Here is an 11,031-nt window from a genome sequence, read left to right on the forward strand (position 1 = left end):
CCAGGCACAACGTTTAACCATATTTTTTATAAAACGACGACGTAATAGCCTGCCGAGACCAAAAATATGATCCTCCTGCGTTGAAGTCAATGGAGCGCCGTGAAAAAGTGTCGGACCCTCTGTGGGAGCTCGTTCTTGGCTGCGCTGTGATTGGTTAATCTACATTCTAGGGCGTGGCTTAGCCAAAGGCGAATTGACCGTTCGCAAAGACCCGCCCCCCTTAGTTACTGTCGCTATGCCCGACAAGCTACGCCGCTCTCACGCCACACCATGTTCTCACGCAGTGAAAAATACATCGCGGAGTAGAGAGGAGACTGACAACACGCTGACAGACAGGACAGACCAGGTTACTTTTGGGTTACTTTTGATATTAAACAAAGTCTCACCATTCAAATTTGGTCATTTTTTAAAAGAAATGTAAACAATAAATACCGTTTTGTGGCTCTTTAATGTGTCTGACAGATCGCTGTAGAGCCTCAGTTAAAGCTGCTCGTGAACCGATCATCTCTTCCTTCTAGTTAATTTATAGCATCAAATAAACATGAATGAACATAAGGAATGTTGTTTTAACCGCGGAAAGGCGTCAGTACACTCCGCTTCTCAAGTTCAAATCCTCCCATGTTAATCTACTAACTCTCCTGACTGCTTTGTCTGACAAAATGGCGGATGGCGAAGTATGATTGGTCAGATCACCTGTCAATCAAGCTCCCTGCGAAGGGTCAATTATGCACACTTCTTTTTCAAAAATGGATGCAAAGAAGAGAAGATAGTTAACTAAATAGCTTGAACTAAAGCAGAACTTCCTGATTTGAATCTTTACTTTGATTATGTGCTCAAGCTAATCACAGGCTTCATTCTTCACCACGATGGAAATCCTCACAACACTCTTCCCAGTATAACAGATCATTAAACACCAAGAAGCCCCCCTTTTCTCATTTTGCTCAAAGTCAAATACAATAACACTTCATTTGAACATTTACTCTCCCCATCCATGTCCACACTGGGAACTAGTAATACCCAGCCCAAAAGAACCAAAATTATTCATGTAGTCCCAAAACAAACACATTCATTTAACACTGACGGCATGTAATGAAATTAGCTTGTGGCAAAAATAAAAATCAAGGAATGCTGCACTAGCTCATTTTAATTAAGTAAATTGAGCATGCAGTGTGTCTATAAAGGCTATTTTCTTCAAACCTGTAATAGCTGCAAGCAGATACACGATTTCCCCTTGTCTAACTGGTAAATAAAGTCCATATCCGCACGTAAAAGACCCATAAACTCATTCACACACAGATCAGATTTTCCTCTCATTTGATAGTCATTGACGATTATATGGCTCAATTATTATGGAGCATGATTAAAGAGAGTTTTAATTCAGTACTGAATACTAATAACATATTTGTCTGAATGATCAGATGCAGTTTGACATCCGCAGTGGGTTTATTCTCCATTACATTGTACATATTGTTACATTATGTTTCATAGTGGGTGGTGCACTGAACAATTTGCCCCGAAGCCTCAGATGAACTTGCTGTGTGTCCCACAATGCAAACAAAATGAGTGAATCACTGTTGCTTGAATTGCAGATTGTACAACAGACATTAATGCAGTGCAAAACATATTTCAGATTATGCAGCGATATGAATGCGAGGAAGAAACATTAGAGAAACAAGGCCATAAGCAATAAAAGGTTAATACAATACATTTATAAAACATTTAATGTACTTTGACTCAGAACTTGGAAAGTGAGACCAAAACCGTTAAAGAGCAAATTTGTACTCATTGCATTAATAACAATTTGATTGCAATTTGGTGGAATCAGTGACCAAAATGACAAAAGCGCCGACTTTGAGAAAAAAAGGATGGTTTTTAAATGAGCTACTTGACCATCAGCCTAAAGTGAGGCCCGGGTCAGTGATGTGAACCTTTGCTTTCTAATTTAAAACAGAAAAACTCTCTCAGCAGGGATGGAAATGGGGTGGAAAGTGCTTCTTCATTAAACTGGCAAACATTAATGTCAGTCTGACTGTCAAAAAAGCGCTCCGTAATTGTAATAGCAGAGAATCTGCCCTGGATAATTAATTCATACACTCAACCTGTGCAGGACCCATAAGCATGATAGGTGTTGGTGCAGTGCATTTTCACCTTATAATTCACCTTAATGTTACTATAATGCCTTCATGTACACTCATCTCTCTGTGTGACGAATGTGAATGCTAGCTCTGTGATTTATGACTATCATTAAGACATCTAGCGACTGAGCCTACATCTACATTAATCCGGATACATTTGGAAATGCCGTTTTCATATCAAAACGCTCCCTGTCCACACTAGCTTTTTCAAGCCTTTTCCACAAGTTGCTCATCCACATTGAGACGTCTGAGAATGCTTAAATCACCTTACTATGCATGCGTTAAACATACTAAAAGTTCACAAGATGATACAGAGAGAGCAGACATAATAAAGTTATCATGCTATTCTTATGTCGTTCTCTCAACATAGGATCTCGAGGCCACGGCATTACATTGCGTGTCCACGACATAATGATGACATTACCTCAAAAAAATGATCTCGTGGCCATGACTTATTATCACATTGAGTTAATAAGACGTTCCCACGAATTAACAGCTCATGGCCACGACATCACATTCTCACAAGTTTATTAAGCCAGAACAAAACTAAGCGAATCGAACATGTCCCCTCCTGGTCACCGTAGAAAGTATGTAGCAGGCACAACAATGTCGGGATAACCCAACGCTATCTCACGACCAATTTGTACGAGTGATTAAAAGGTAGTTAATTCGTACGACCTCACTCGTACAAATTTGTACGATCTGTCTAAATCCACGTGATGGGTAGGTTTAGGGGCGGGGTCAGGGGTAGGTCATTCGTACGAATTCATATTTGTAATATGAATTGGGCAACTCGTAAAATATGTACGAATACGAATTGCAGTGAGATCGGATTGGATAACCATAGATATCTATGGGTACAATATGTGCCACATAACTTAAAGGGACAATGTATAGTTTTTTAAGTATTTTATTAACTAAAATCAACGTCTTTATTCATAATGGTGTACAATTACCTATGATCCGACTTATCCTCGTACGCGAAGAATTTCTTATCTTTATTTACATGGGACAGGTAAGTCCACGAAGGCTTCCATGTCGTTCCTCCATCTTGAAAAACTATAATAGCAGAGAGGGACAAAAAGCACCAGGCTACCTCAACGTGTTTCCACAATGCGTTTTCGTCCAGAGCCAGCGTCACGTGACTGACATCAGCTGAAGCGGACAATGAGAGAGGCGTAATGCGTGTCACTGCCCCGGTAAATTTGAAAGGCTGCACTGCACGGTACTTCATAATTCAGGATCATACTTATGCCGAGCCACAGGAGAAATGCCAAAATTTTATTTAAAAGGAAACGTGACCGGCGAATTCAAAAACCGAGGGTAAATAACGGCATAGCTTTACACAATTGTAAAGAGCTAATGAAGGAGAAAGACTTTGAAAGGGACTCTGAAGTTTCCTGCTTTCTTCTCGACGGGTAAGTCAATGTTACGGTCTAAATTACAAGCTTTTTTTTTCATTGCTTGGTTGTGTAATTCATTATATAGGCAGCATAACAGTCGACCATGTAACGTATAGTTAAACTCGACGAAGGGCTATTGTTGTCATAGCTTCTTGGTACATAACGGCTACCGTAGTTGCAACACGCATTTGAAAAAGAGGGGAGCTAGAGAGCACTATTCGTTTGAATGCAAAATACAATTTCACCTCTAGATGGGAGAAATTCCTACACACTGTCCCTTTAACATGCATCATTGTTTTCAAATATCTCCATTATCACAGACCACACTACAATGCGAAAATAGGGTTTTCAAATTTATTCACACACAGTAGGAGAGCGTTTTCAAAAAGCTCAGTGTTCTTTGATTAAATGCCATCTCAATGTGAATTGAAGGCCAAAACGGAGAGAAAAATGTGCGTTTTACTATCACGATTCACCTGTCACCTAATTGTCTGTCTCACCCTGTTTAATTTGATTTAATTAAATTAGATTTGTTTAATGTGAGTTACTCTATATTTGAACGGATACCTTTCTCATCGTCATCCTTTGTGGAAGAGATTGTGACATTTGGCAAATAAGTTTGTTAAAACACTAAAATGACTAAAACAAACACTGAAATAAAAATCAAATATAGCTGCAAGCAGCAATCACCGGGGCCAAGCGCAAGCAAGACGACAAGACATGCCAAAGTGGCTGGGAGTGTGAGACCAACTGCAGCTAGGAGCAATTGAAGACATTTGAAGATGAATTTTGGCAAAATGGTTGAAAAATCACATACAATAACTAAAAATATGATTATCACTTTCGACCAATAGGTGGCGCAGTTACGAAACTGATGTGATGTGGTCAGAGTGAAGTGACAATGACACATACAAAGTTTGGTGTCAATATGTCAAGGCATTGCAGATATAAAGCCTGAATAGTCATTTTGGCATCATGCCTCAACTTTGTCACTGCGGTATACGAAAACGGTTTCGTCTATCGACACGAAATCCATAACTTTTACTCGGCACGGTCTGGAGATGACACGATATGATTTTGGTGAAAATCGGACGTTCGGTCTAGGAGGAGTTCGAAAAAGTAGGTTTTAAAAGAAAATAAAGATGGCGGACAGTGAAGTTTGGCTGACTATGGCAAAATTGGTATCTATGTTTTCAGCATAACCCAAGGAATCTATTGAGATCAGTGTCATTACAATAGGCAAATGTATGCAAAAGTTATTAGCATTTTTGGAAATTTAATTATAACTTTTGACCAAAAGGTGGCGCTGTCTTGAAATCTTTTGAGTACCTTCAAGGCCTTGTACTGATGACCCATACTGAGTTTCGTAACGATACGTTCATGCGTTCATAAAATACAGCATTTTAGCACATAATTCAAAATGGCCGACAGCCAAAATGGCCGATATGGGAAAATTGAATATCAGTCAACTCAGTATGACGCCCTGAATCTATCGAGACCACTTTTATGATTTTTGGACAAACCGTTCAGAAGTTATAAGCAAAAACATAAATTCTTCATATCTCCGGACCAGTAGGTGGCGCTGCGCCGAAACGCAGCATGTAGCCTCAGGTCATGCTTGTGATGACATGTACCAAATTTGGTCTGAATCTGATAAAGCGTTGTGGAGATACGGCCTTACGTCTGTTTTCGCAAGCGCTACGTAAAATTTATTTGCGCGGTATTCGTGAACGGTTCGACAAATCAACTTGAATTCCATAACTTTTTGTCGTCATGGTCTGGAGATGATCTGGTTCAATTTTCGTGAAATGCGGAGCAACGGCCTAGGAGGAGTTCGAAAAAGTAGGTTTTTCGGAAAATTCAAAATGGCGGGAAAACTATTATGACGGAAAATGACGTCATAGAGTGCAATCGAATCGCCATGAGCTCAGGAATCAGAGGAAAAAAGAATTTTGTTGATAGGCCTTACGGTTCAAAAGTTATTAGCATACAATTTCTGAAACTTTGGACAGGTGGTGGCGCTAGAGGGAATGAGTTAGAAACACCAAAATTGGTGTATTTGATGTTGGGACTGTCCTCTATCAGAATGTCAAACCAAAACAACTTTCCCGCATACGCTTCTATGGGCTGCCATAGACGCCCAGTCGGAAGAAAAAGAAGAATAAGAACCGGAACAGATACAATAGGTGCCCGCACCTTCAGTGCTTGGCCCCTAATTAAAGCTACATGGATATATTAAAAAGAAAAAAAACGAAGAAAAACGATGAGCACATAACTTTGCTGAAACTTAAAAAGTAAAATTGAAAATAGGGTACAATGGGGTAAAATGCGCATTTTATTTTATTTTACTCTGAAACACTAGATGGCACAAAAAATTGCTACAGCACTTTCCAAAACATCAGCTTTCTTTTTTCTAATATTGATTGATATTTGATTTGATCTAATATTTGATGTATTATTAAAATATTGTAGATTTAAGCAACAAATGAGAATCGCTAAAATGATTGAATATATATTTAAGACAAAAGTCTTCTTAATGATTTTCAGTTTTGTTCAAGGTAAATAAAGCAACACATATACAGTAGGACGAATATGTAAAAGTATGATATTTGGGGGAAAAGGTGCCCCTGCTGTTGGGGCTAAAGACACAATAATCAGTATTGGGCAAGCATGTAGGCTAATGAGCTAAGCTAGCAGTTACTCTACATTAAATGAAAAACACTTTTGCCCCATGTTGGTGAGCCTTTTACCCCATGTGTGCAGCAAAGGGGCCACCGTGTCACACATTATGCATTTATAAGATTGGTAAACAAGATTTTTTTCCACACAAAATCTGTTGTTTTTTGTCTGCAATCATACACTATAGAAGTATGTGAAAAGCACATTTATTCAAAATATGAATAATTACTATATACTACTAAAATAACACTGCGACTATAGGTCAGGGATTTGAATCTCAGGGACCAGAATGTCTTAGACACTCTTCTGACCAGTAACAAACACCATAGCAACATAACACCATGTAAACCTTTAGACAATGTTCAATTATTAGCATCTGACCTAATACAAACACTGTCTTAATTACTCTATCAAATAAATGATCCATTTGCACAGAGAACATATGAACTGGAATCCACTGGGGACTTTAAAGCAACACAATTACTATGCATGTGTGTAATGTCATCCTAAGGGTGCAGCTCAGTGGGTGGAGCTGTGGTCGTATTTCTCTCTGCACTTTATGGCCGCAGTGAAACGCAGGTTGTAAATGCACCTCAAATGAGGCTCCACACTTAGACAAAGGTTTTTTCTCATAGGACAAACAAGGGTATCTGAGTGTCGTTGTCAGTTGCAAGGTGGGTTATGGGAGTCTAAATGAGATCATGTCACCTTGAATTTATCGCTGTGTAAATTGCCCTCTACAGGATAATGTGACCCCGGGCTTAGTTGCTTCTGTTTGGAAAATTGGGTGGAAAATCAGATAATATTGAGGACCACTTCGGAGGAGGGTCATTATGAAAATATGGTGACAAATCTGTGCTTTGAACTTTCAGTTATGAAAAAGATTTCAAATACCGGTAGTCAAAAAACTCCATACGCCTGGCACCTTTTTATTAAAGTGCCCTATTATGCTGTTTTAAAAGTTCTTAATTTAGCTTTGGAGGTCGCCTACAATAGATTTACATGCATCAAAGGTCAAAACATTTTAATTTGCTCATAATATACATTGCAGCATTACCTCAAGGGGCTCTATCATACACACGGCGCAATGCAGCGCCAGGTGCGACGCAAGTGTTTGTTTGCTAGTTTCAGCCTGATGCAGTTATCATTTTTACGTCCTGCGCCACGTTGTTTAACTACACCACTTCTACATTGAAAAATAGCTAGCTTAATGGTAACATCTAAATTAAATGGTTCATTCAAGTCAAAAATATTAATTACACTGAATCAATCTAAATGCATCAATTCATACCAAAAGTTGAATGCATTAAATCCGGTGCAATGAGCCTAAGGTAACTCTACTTTTTAATGTGTCATTTACATTTAATTTTGAAAAAAAAATTTTTTTAGGGTTAGCATTAGCGTAACAAGTGAATCAAAATAATAATGGAAATAACTTAAAATAATGTAAGTTAGTCACTATGCTACGCATTAATAAAAATAAAAGTGCATAGTGTAACCCCTCAGGTTCTACTTTTCCCGCTCCAAGCGGGACTCGAAACGGCGTCTCTGGCATGGGAGGTGGGCGCACTAACAAGGATGCTAAAGAGCATTCTCATCAGTCGTCAGTCGCTAGCGTGCCTCTTGAGGCCAGAGGAGTGAGGTTTACTCGCACAGCTAATAATGTGTAAAATCATCCATTTTCATTTAGAATGAACTATTTTATAAAAAAAAAATTTAGTATTCAATGTTGTATTTATAGTCAACACTTCTCTTACAGCATCCACTACCTTGTTTTCATTTTGCTCACTGAGCTTGATGCAGTGTATTCTGGAAGTGGATCTGTGAACGTGAAGTTGCCTCGGAATCCGAGCAAAATCAGGTACGTCGAGGCAGCATAATTATGCGTTATAATTATGCTGCCTACATTTTTGGAACAGTTTCCACATCAGGTGTGTGTGCCTGTGACGAGGCAGCTCACTAGATTTTCGAACAGTGCGACAATGCCAAAGCAGTTTTCAAGGAATCGTGCCAGCGAGCAAGCCTAGGGTGATTAAAGGCAAGAAGAAACTAACTATGAGGGTTACGTTAGATAATCATGTCATTAAATCAGATGACGACTCATTTGTAACAAATATACACAACTAAGACATATACGACTTTTGGCTAGTCTTACAATGTGCCTACTAATTAGGAAAATAAATCACAGGAACAATAGCTGTGCTGGGAGAAAATGGCTCACTGCTGTCTCTCAAGACAAATTTGTCTCAATTTCTCCATCAAAGCCTCAAAAGCGTCCTGACAGTCCTATTAGAGGACCGCCCTCAATATCAATGACTGCGCATGTGGAGCGAGAAAGAGCACCAGAAGAAGTCTTGCGAACACCTGAATTAAGAGTAATGAGGTCCCAACCGGATGGAGACATCTTTTCATCTCAAAACTCCATCAGTGTGGGCAAACTCCACTTCAGATAAAAGACTATATTACACACATTAACCTATATGGCTACCGTAGGTTTATTCTTCAACATGCAACCCTGTGTCTCGTGTCAATATTTCAGTTAAACGGGGTGTCACACTGATTTTGTATGAGATGGTATTGGGGGAGATTTATCCTTTGGGAGACACCATCAAAGTTCATTCAACCACTTCTGAGTGAATTAACGGTGACAGACTGGCAGCAGACATGATCGATTTTGTCGTTCATTTGATCCAGAGCTTGGTGAGGGCGTTCTCGCTTTCATCTGAAGACTGCGAGGCTTTGAGCCCAGGCTACCTTTGAGAGCGACTCTGCCCTTTTCAACAACCAAATCTGTAATTCATTCAAAATGTCTTTGCAACCCTTGTGATAACTAAGTTTTTTAGCTCTTAGGATGGATATGTCAGCCTTAAGGTTATGAACAAGCAATATTATAATGAATAAAATTTTTTTGCATTTAGGAGATATTCGCAGTCAAAACTTACAAGTGTGCTAAAACAGATTTTTATGACTTCACCGCAGGCTTCAGCTTCTTATCACATCTTCTGTCCAATCAAATGCTCTCTAGAAACTAAAGTGTGCTACACCCTATGCTATAAATAACACCTGGCTAAAGCGACCATTGACACGTCACGGAGCAATATGGGTTGGAGACGTGTGTTTGGTTGCTCAAACGCTCAAGTTTTATTCCGTTTTCCAACTGAATGTTGGTTAAGAATGAAATGGCTAGAATTTATTCACACCTCTACTATTGAATCCAACGTATCATCAGCGCTCGGATTCGCTTCCATGGCGCTGTCAAGTACGACTTGCAGTCTGTGAGGTAAACTAAATGCTATTGGCTATTTGAAAAGGGGGAGGAGCCATTCAATATGTCCCGCCTTATTTTCCAGTTTCAGTGGAAATTACGTCAACGCATCAAACAAAGCTGAGCGTTCCAAGGCACTTCAGTGAGCCTTTAAAAATGAGGAGAACATAGAAGCAATCAAACCAACTATAGGGCAACAATATGATTTTTTAAAAATAAATAAAAAGTAAATAAATACATAATAGTTTATTAAATAATCCTATGAATGCATTTAAAAAATGCAGACCTGAATCTTTAATCGAACCGCATTGAATTTTAATGTGAATCGTCTCCAATCGAATCAGTCAGAATTTGCAAAAATCGCTCTTGAATCAAATCGAAATCTTATGAATCGTGAAACGAATCAATTCGCTATCAACCAAAAGATTCACAGCCTTAGTGTAAAACATTTTCAATGCACCATAAAATTATTATAAATAATACAAGATAAAAAAAAGATTTGTAAAACTGATACTGTATTTTAGATGCTGTGAATACGTCCATATTGTACAATTGAACAATTGTACAATTGTTTTCCCCAAGGTACAAAAATGTATTTGTAAATTCTATGTACACATTTTTAGGAGATAGCAATTAATGAGCTTCATTGGCTGGGTAGATTATAATAACAACTGATAAAATTTTTTTTGTTTTGTTTCAATAGCGAATATACCACCAGGGTTTTTTGACAACTTTTACAATAGTTTTGAAGAAAGTATCGATTGGCTGTTCAAAGTTTAAAACCCTGAGGATTATTTCGTTGAGGTGGGTTGATTTGATGGAAAGCTCAGTGTTTTTTTCTCATCTGCTAGAGCCCAGCGCACCTCATGACCCCTGCCCAAGCTGCTCTTGACCTGCCTGACCCCCCTGGCCTCTCAATCACATGTAGCTTTCAAGCAGCAAGGGAGCAAAACAAGAGTTTTCAGCCACTTTTACGATGGATTCATGTTTGAATCAGATTGCAAACTGTTTTGCGTATGGGGATGGGACATGTTGCTTCTTAATAGTAATATTAGGCTGAAATACCAGTGTAAAGAACAGAATAAAAACTAGTATAATCTGAAGCAGGAGGCTCTCTATTATTCAAAAATATTAATAAAATAAAAATAAAATATTATACAAGCAATCTATACGGCAGACTACACATATCATGGCTGACCAGATGGGGAAAGTTGTAACATGAACAATAAAAAAAGGTATATGTTTTTTTATTATTATTATTTTGCAATAATAATACATTTAAATTAAATTGCATATATTTAATATTATTTCATTTAAAATATAAATCTTTTTAAGAATTTTAAGTATTTTACCTACCGGTAATAACAATTGTAATCATTTTAAAGTGAATTTTGATTACTTCAATTATTGTTTAAAAATGTTTTCTAGTGTTGCAAACTGTTACCGCCCACCTGGGGTTGGTTGTAACAACAAAGAAATGCTGTACTTGACATTAGTTTAGGAATAAGTTGTAGATTTTAGACTACTTGTATTCGTAGATCACTTGGAA

This window comes from Phoxinus phoxinus (genome assembly GCF_949152265.1).
Source record: "Phoxinus phoxinus genome assembly, chromosome: 5".
NCBI classification, from domain to species: Eukaryota; Metazoa; Chordata; class Actinopteri; order Cypriniformes; family Leuciscidae; genus Phoxinus; species Phoxinus phoxinus.